An 8,946-nucleotide genomic window follows, 5' to 3' on the forward strand; every position below is an offset into this window, starting at 1 on the left:
AACAAAGATTCTCACCACTGGGCCAATTGGCAGCATCAGTATGGATGGTGAAGAGATTATGAGAAGTTGTAGTTTGCTTGGCTTCACAGGCGACACTCTTGGTACCAGCAGCCAAGAAATCAAGAAACAAATTGCATTGGGTAAGTCAGGAACTTCTCTGGAGTCCTGAAGAGCAATGAGGTCAGGCTGGAGACTAAGTTGCGCCTCTTCTGGGCAATAGTCTTCACAATTGCATGCTATGGCTTGGATAGCTGAAGAGTGACTATGAATGATAGAAAAAGAATTGATGCCTTTGAGGTGTGATACTGGAGAAGAGTTTTGAATATACCATGCATTGCTCTTTAAAGTAAAAAGTTCTGAAGCTTCATTTGACATACTTTGGGCATGTTTCAAGGAGGGTCTGGTTCTTGGAGATGTACATCATGTTTGGGAGAGTGGAGGGAAAGTGCAGGAGAGGAAGACCCTAGATGAGATGGATCAATTCCGTGATTGAGGTAGTGGGAGTAGGTCTGTCAGGGACAGTGAGGTTGACACAGGATAAAGCAGGGTTTAGGGCTTCTTGTACATAGTGTCACTATGAGTCGCAAGCAACTCAATGGCACATAGCAACAATAACAACACCTCTAATCATCGCTCTAGATAGAAGAGACCCTGGTGTTCTGCTCGGTTATACCACTTTGTCACTTAGATTAAAAAATATTGAGTCCAGAATTTTGTTCAGAATCATCAGCTTCTGAAAGTCCTCTTTGTGACAGAATTTTTCTATGCAAACCTCTAAATCAAAACTCATTACCTTCAATTCTAAACACACTCATAACTGAATCTTTACTGGCTTCCAAAAACTATTACCCTACAGGACAAGATTGCCCATATTCTCCCCTAGAGTATCTGTGAGATCAGACCCAGCAGAGAGGCAAGACTTTTGGGTTAGCAACATAACACAAGACCTACATCACCAGAGCTCTAAAGAAAGAATTATAAATATGCCCAAAAAGTAAAGTCTGTGACAGTAGTTAGATAAAAATTGTTATTTTGACTGTACATATTTGTTACTCTAGGCACACCAACAGACGGATCCTATCGCAATAACTCTTGTCATATTGCACATTAACCTCAGATTGTATGTATGTTGCAGGGCACCATCAGCCCACCGCTTATATGTCTGAACCGAAATTTCTAAGCAAGTACTTTCATAAGAACAACGGAGTGGAAAAGAGAGGAGAGGACATTTTTAGTTTAGTCTCTGGGAGATCCAGGCTTCTCTGGTCCAGCAGCAATACAGGTCGTTATCATGTTCTCAACAGACTTCATTTATATTTTCCTCATTCTAAATTTCAGCCTTGCACTGCACTTAGCATCTATGAGTAGAGAGGGAGTGGCAGTTTTTCTCTCACCTCTCCTAAACAGATAAAGTCAGAAACAATCTGTGTAATGACACACAACCAAATGAGCAGAACACAGATGTACATCTGTGATCTGACATCACTGGGTCTGACCCTCTTCATTGCCCTGTGGGTGTTTTGTGGCTAGACGTGATCAGCTCTACCCTGCGAAGGCTTCCTCAGAAGATGCAGCCATTCTTAGGTGAAGAGTTCCCAAACTGGGTTCACTGAAGGAACTTTATCTACAAAGAGAGGGCAAACAGAAATGCACAAATTCACTTTATAAAAACACAATTAGATGTTTGCCTAGGAGCATTAGCATCTGATCCTTAGTATCCACTCTTGGTATTTTGAGAAACAGAAACATAACCTTCATCATGACTGCAAGCTCTGACCTATGCACAACTAACAACAATAGCTTCATTTTTATTAACATTCACTTAATTTTCATATACGTTTGGTTCATGTTGTTAGCATTTACATTTGACTTTGTTGATTACTCTCTACATTTTTTAATCTATCTTCCATTCCACTGTAGCTTTTTTCCCTTACATCACTTTCATCTCACACGAAGGCTCTAAGATCCCACATCACGCACACTATCAGTGCTGATGTCTGCTTTACCATCCACAACTTCGTCAGCCTCTGACTCATTGAACTGGACTTGTCCCCTTGTTAACCATTTTAGCACTAACACAGGTACTAATGGAGTGCTTGGCAGGACCATCTCTATGACCACACTTGAACTTAAATTTCCTGCCCTACACTGCTCTCCCACAAGGATGTACTACTCACTTTATCATGCCAAGCTGCATCACACAAGGCGTCAACACCTCTGTGGGGTTAGCAGAGTGTTCACATGCAAGGAGGCCTGGACAGACACCTTCTTTGTCCTGCTCAGCCTCTGTACTCCATTCTAAATATTAGCCTCCCAATACCTGTTGGTAGTGTGCTTTGTTTCTTTAATTAAAGAATATTACTTTTAAAGAAAATGGATATAAAATCATATATAGCCAACAATGTTATCAACTGTAAAATAATCTGTTTTTTTCTTTCACAGATAAAGATAAAAATAATTTGTTTACCAAATGTCACAAGAATATTAAACTGCAGTTCTGTGAATATTGGTCCGAGACAATATACAGGTGGTTTATATGTTGCTGTGATGCTCAACAGATTACAGAGGACATCCCAGTAAGACATACCAGGAATAAAAGCAGGGTAATCTCTTCACAGAAATCAACCCTTGAAACACTCATGCTATCTAGTCTAATCAGCAAATGATGTTGGAGATGACAACAAGTCTGAAATCAGTGATGAATTAAGGAGCCAATCCACAACAGCTAACAGTACAATAAAAAAACTCTATGGCGCTCTGTTGTCTTAGTTGTAAGGAATTGTGCTGCCAATTCAAAATTTGTGGATGTTGCATTGTATCGTTGAGTTGACTACCATTCACGGTGACCCTATGATTGATGGCTCTGCACCTTATCTATCCTGCACCAATCTCCAAATCTCTGACACACCATTGTGACAGTGACCATGTCAATCAATCACAGCCAACGTCATCTTCTCTTGTGCTGACCTTCCACTTTTCTAAGCACGATGTCCTTTTCCAAGGACTGGTCCTCCTAGAGACATGGCTGAAGTAAGTGAGAAGAACAGATTTATTTGCTGTCTGGCAATCCATGGTATATTCAATACACTTCTCCAGCATGTGGTCCACATAGACCAGCTGCTCTGCAGAAGAAAGATGAGCAATCACCATCACATTTGCCTTGGAAAATATGTGAGAAAGACAGCTATGGTTGTTTCCAACTCCACTGTACAACGTAACAGCAACAAGACAAGAGTCCCTTTGCACATTTGAACACCTAGTACTTTAAAGCTTGTACATTCCAGGAAAGCCCATCAGTACTGCTAATCTCACTCAAAGGCTCTGTGCCAAACCTGGCTTGGGCCCAAGACCAGGACAGCCTCTAATGTTCAGATAGACCATTGTTCTGTGGCATTATGCCACCATAATGGTCCTCTTCAATCCTGGCCTGGAATAAGCTCTCCTCTATTTCCTACAATCTAGAAGCAAAGAGTCTTGTGAAGCTCAACAGGTATTTTCTTCTGTGCTATTCCAACCAGGAGCCTTTGGGATGCAAGCCTACCTTCTGCAGCAACCATGCAAGAGTGGGGTACAGAGGAGACATGATATATTCTCAGAACTATTCCTTGAGCTAGAAATGCCAGTTCTTTGCAACCTTTCCATTCATGAGTTCAAACTACAACAACTGACAAGTCACACAGTAGCCTGGACCTCTTCAGCCTATCTCTCCCAGACATAGTTGACAGTCTTTTCTCTGGACTAGAAATTCTTAGGTTAGTAACCTGGGTTGTAAGAGCTTCTTAATTGAAAGTTATGAAGCAGTCTCAGCAGGCATCCACATTATGAAAAAATGTGCTTTTCATGAATTCAAGTCTACTTGTACAATTTCCCTAAGCAGGATCATAGAAAGTTAAAAGGCTCAAGATGTCACTATCACTTGAAAGCAAAATCCTTCTGAAGATTATTCAAAAATGATTGGAACAGTACACAGACAGAGAACTACAAAGAATACAGGCTGATTTTACAAGAAGTTGTGATACTAGAGACATTATCACCAGTGGATGGATCTTGGTAGAAAGCAAAGGATATGAGAGAAATGTCTATCTGTGTTGCATTGACTATGCAAAGGCAGTTGACTGTGTAGATTACAAGACATTGTGGCTAACCTTGAGGACAATGGGAATCCCAGAACAGTTGACTATGCTCACACACAACCAACAGACAGACTAGGTAGAAGTCCTCAGAACAGAACAAGGAAACACTGCATGGTTGAAAGTCAGGAAAGGAGTGACTCAGAGATAATCCTATCTCCACACTTTTTCAATCTATGTGCAGAACATATCAGTATTGGAAGAAGATTCATCAACAACCTACATTATATAGATGACACAAATTTGCTTGCTGAAACTGAGAAGACCTGAAGTGATTGCTGAGAAGGTCAAGGACTGTAGACTTCAATATGGATTGAAGCTCAACATCAAGAAGACAAAGATTCTCACTATAGGGCCAACTGGCAGCACCATCTGAAATGGAGAAGAGATCAAGGTTGTTAACAACTACATCTTGTTTGGCTCACAATCAACACTCTTGGCAACAGCAGTCAGGAAATAAAAAGATGAATTAATTACACTGGGAAAATGTGCTGTCACGGACCTCTTGAGAACACAGAGAAGCAATGTCCGTCTAGAGACTTAGTGTGCCTAATCTAGGCCATGGTCTTCTCAATTATTTGTGATGCATTAGAAAGCTGGACAATGACTAAGGATGAGAGAAGAAGAATCAATGCCTTTGAATTGTGGTGCAGGAGAAGAATCTTGAACATACCATGGACCACCAAGAAAACAAATAAGTTTGTCTTGGAAAGGGTGAAACCAGGTTTCTCATTGCATGCTAGGATTTTGAAGCCCTACCTCACCTATTTTGGGTACATAGCCAGGAAGGACTAAGTCTTGGAAAAGGATATTATGTTTGGAAATGCAGAGGGGCAGCATAGGAAAGAAAGACCCTGGATGAAATGTTTTGAAACTGTAACTGATGCAAAGGTGGTAGGTATGCCAAAGTTAATGAGCCTGGCTCCAGACAGGGCAACTTCAGAGCTGTTGTACATAGGGTAGCTATGAGTCGCAGGTGGGATATAACAACAACAGAGTATAAAAATGAGTTCTGGTAGCATAGTAAATACTTAAAGACTTTGTTAACCAAAAGTTAGATGTTCAACTTTGTGTTGAACTCTAGGGAAGACTGATTTCTTTATCTGATAGGGTTGAGTTGACTGATCCAAAGTGAGTCAATGGCCAGAAGTGGGTTTATTTTTTAAGATTAATAAAATTTTCTTTCAACATAATATATATCATACGTACATACATACACACAGTATGTGTATATGTACATGAATGTGTGTGTGTGTGTGTGTGTGTGTGTACACACATTCATACTCATTTCGTTGCCACAGAGTATGAATCACCTCAGAGCTGAGTGCCCATTGAGTTCTCAGAGAAAGAAAATCCTACAGGAGGATATTGCTCATCTTTCTCTCACATGTGTCTGGTGGATTTATTTTTCTTTTTCACACATGGAAACATTTTCTTTAAAGAGGAAACAGAAAGGGAGCTATGAACTGGGTAAAGGGAGCATTGATTATGTACGGGGGGAGAAGGTGGTAGACCCTAAAAACATGGAATAAAACCTCTCTCTTGTTTGGGCAGGATTTGAGTCCTTGTGAAAAGAAGAGGGTCAGCCAAAAAGAAGAGGACATTTCTTGTGGATTTTAAAGACTTATTTTTAGATTGGTAGCTCAAGTCATCATTCCTAGGTCACCAGAGCTCCCTATATATCATTGCTGTTGTTGTTAAGTGCCATCAAGTCAAATATGACTCATAGTAACCCTGTGAACAACAGATCTGAACCCTGTCCTATCCCTGTCCTATCCTCACACTTCCTGACACAGCAGACACAGTGTCAATGCAACTGGCTGACGGTCTCCCTCTCCTTTGGCATCCTTCTCCCATTCTATTATACAGTACATATTTATTTATACATGCATGCATATATAAATTGGTATGCATGTATATGTGTATGCATATATACAAGTATATGTATGTGTGGGATATATACATGCATATGTATGTGCACTTATGCATATTATTGTGGTTAGTATGACATGCCTTCTACTCCACTACCACACATAATGAACTTCTGAACAACACTCTGAACTCTGACCTATCCTGCACCAACTTCACACTCTCTGATATACCCTGGATCATTGTCACAGTCTCTGGGTCATTTCACTTTGTTGGGAGGCTTTCTCTCTTCTGTGACCCTACTATTTTCTCAGAATGATGTCTTTTTCCAAGGACAGGCCTCTCCTGAAAACATACCTAAAATATGTGAGACCAAGTTCACCACCCTTTTCCCTGAGAAGGAATCTGGTTGCACTTCCTTCAAGCCAGATTTGTGTGTTCTTTTGGGCTATCTGTAAGTTATTCAGTGCCCTTCTTCCACTTCACACTGCAGAGGAATCTGTGCTTCTTTTGTAATCTTGACTCACTGTCCAAATTTTGAATGCATTAGAAAAAATGTTAAAAAAACCCTCCTATAACTTGGATCAGGTCCACCTTAGTGTTTAAACTGACATAATTTCTCTTTAGCACTTTGCAGAGATCCATGACAAATAATTTTTCCATTGCAATATCTATTTTGATTACATGATTCCTATCAGTATGAATGCTGTGGACATTACATATATAATATTATCTATAACATACAATATTATCTATATTCTTTTATCTATCTCTGTGTGTGTAACAAAGAATTGCCAGAAATATAAGCTGAGTTTACAAGACATCATGACACTAGAGAAATTGTCACCAACATCAAATGGATCTTGGCAAAAAGCAAAGAGGAATGTCTAGCTGTGTTTCACTGACTATGCAAAGGCATTATTTAGTGTGTAGATTACAACAAATTGTGGCTAACCTTGTGGAGAATGGGAATCACAGAACACTTGATTGTGCTCATGCAAAACCTACACTTAGACCAAGAAGCAATCCTCAGAACAGAACAAGGAAACACTGCATGGTTCAAAAGCAGGGAAGGAGTGTGTCAGATATGCATTCTGTCTCATTATCTTTTCAATCTATATGCAGAACAGATTATTTGGAACTCTGGGCTTTATGAGGAGGATTGTGTCATTACGATCATGCAGATGACACAGCCTTGCTTGCCAAAACTGTGGAGGACCTGAAGCACTTGCTTCAGAGGTTCAAGGACTGTAGTCTTCAATATAGATTGAAGTTTAACAAGGAAACAAATTTTCTACCACTGAACCTGTTGGCAGCACCTTGATAGATGGAGAAGAGATTGAGATTGTTAGCAATTAAAGCTTGCTCAGATCCACAGTCAACACTCTTGGCATCACCAATCAGGAAATGAAAAGACCAATTGCACTGGGAAAATCTGCTCTACAGATTTACTGAAGGATCCTCTCCAGAGTACTGAGAAACAATGATGTCTGTGTAGAGACTAAGATATATGAGATTCATGCTATGATCTTTATAATTACTTGCTATGCATCAGTGAGCTGGGCAATGACTAAGGATGACAGAAGAATCTATGCTTTTGAGTGTGGTGCTGGAGGATAGTCTTAAACATGCCATTGACCAACAAGAAAATAAATAAGTCTGTCTTGGAGAGGGTGAAATCAAGTTTCTCTTTGGAAGCTAGGATTTTGAGGAAAGGTAGACAGTAAACAAAAAAGGAGAGGAGCATGCACATCCAAAAACTTCTCTCACAAGGAAAAAAGTATTTGGTAATAACATATGAGATAAGGGACTTAATTTCAGAATTTATAAAATACTTACCACACAAGATAGTGGTAAATAATCCAAGAGAAAAATGGGCACAGGATATGAACGAGCACTTCACCAAAGAAGACATTCAGATGGCTAACAAGCACATGAATAAATGTTCAAAATCCCTAACAGAACAGCAAGCAACAAATGCTGGCGAAGTTGTAGAGAAACTGGAAAACTTACTCACTGTTGGAGGGAGTGTAAAATGGTACAACCACTGTGGAAGGTGGTATGGCACTTTCTCAAAAAGTGGCAAATAGAGATACCATTTGACCCAGCAATTCCACTACTGGGAATATACCCCAAAGAGACAATAACTGACATCCAAGCAGATATATGCACACCCATGTTTACCATGGATTTGTTCACAATAGCAAGGAGTAGGAAATAACCTAAGTGCCCATCAACAAATGAGTGTATAGAGAAGCTGTGGTATATTCACACAATGGAATAGTATGCTGCATTGAAAATCAAGGAACTCATGCAATATTATTCAAAATGGGTGACTCTGGAGGACTTCATGCTGAGTGAAGTATCTCAGTCACAAAAGTACAAATACGGCATGGTGCCACGGTTGTAAAACAGGACTGACCTTGGGTTGGGGAGATACTGAGAAAGATGGGTTCAGTAATGTATATTACTGAAACAGATGGGGGAGAAAACAGTTTAAAAGGATATGTGATTAGGTATTTCTGTCATGACAGGAGTCTAGAATAAAGGTTACATGGTGGAATGGACCTGGGGGAGGTTTTGTAAAACAATGAAAGAATATTTCTTTTACTTTTTCAAGAGTGTATTATACTGGGGGGAGGTTTGCGAGGGGAGAAATGTGCAACAATGAATGAATGGAAATCCAGTCTCTGTAAATTTTTACTGAAATTAATAATAAATTTAAATTAAGAAAATTTAAGTTAAAGTAAGGAAGGCAATGGATTTATAACTACTCATGCTAAGAACACTATATATCATGGCACGGAGGAGGAAGAGTGGAACTGTATCCACATTGACAATATTCTTCTTCCAAAACCATTTATGGAAAATAGGAACTGCATTGGAACATGTATCTCTGGACTGGAAATGATCATATTGTTAATATTTCTAGCCTTAAACTTAAAAG

The sequence above is a fragment of the Elephantulus edwardii genome, unplaced genomic scaffold (assembly GCF_000299155.1).
Source record: "Elephantulus edwardii isolate Elephantulus edwardi_28Jun2011 unplaced genomic scaffold, EleEdw1.0 scaffold00503, whole genome shotgun sequence".
Lineage (NCBI taxonomy): Eukaryota > Metazoa > Chordata > Mammalia > Macroscelidea > Macroscelididae > Elephantulus > Elephantulus edwardii.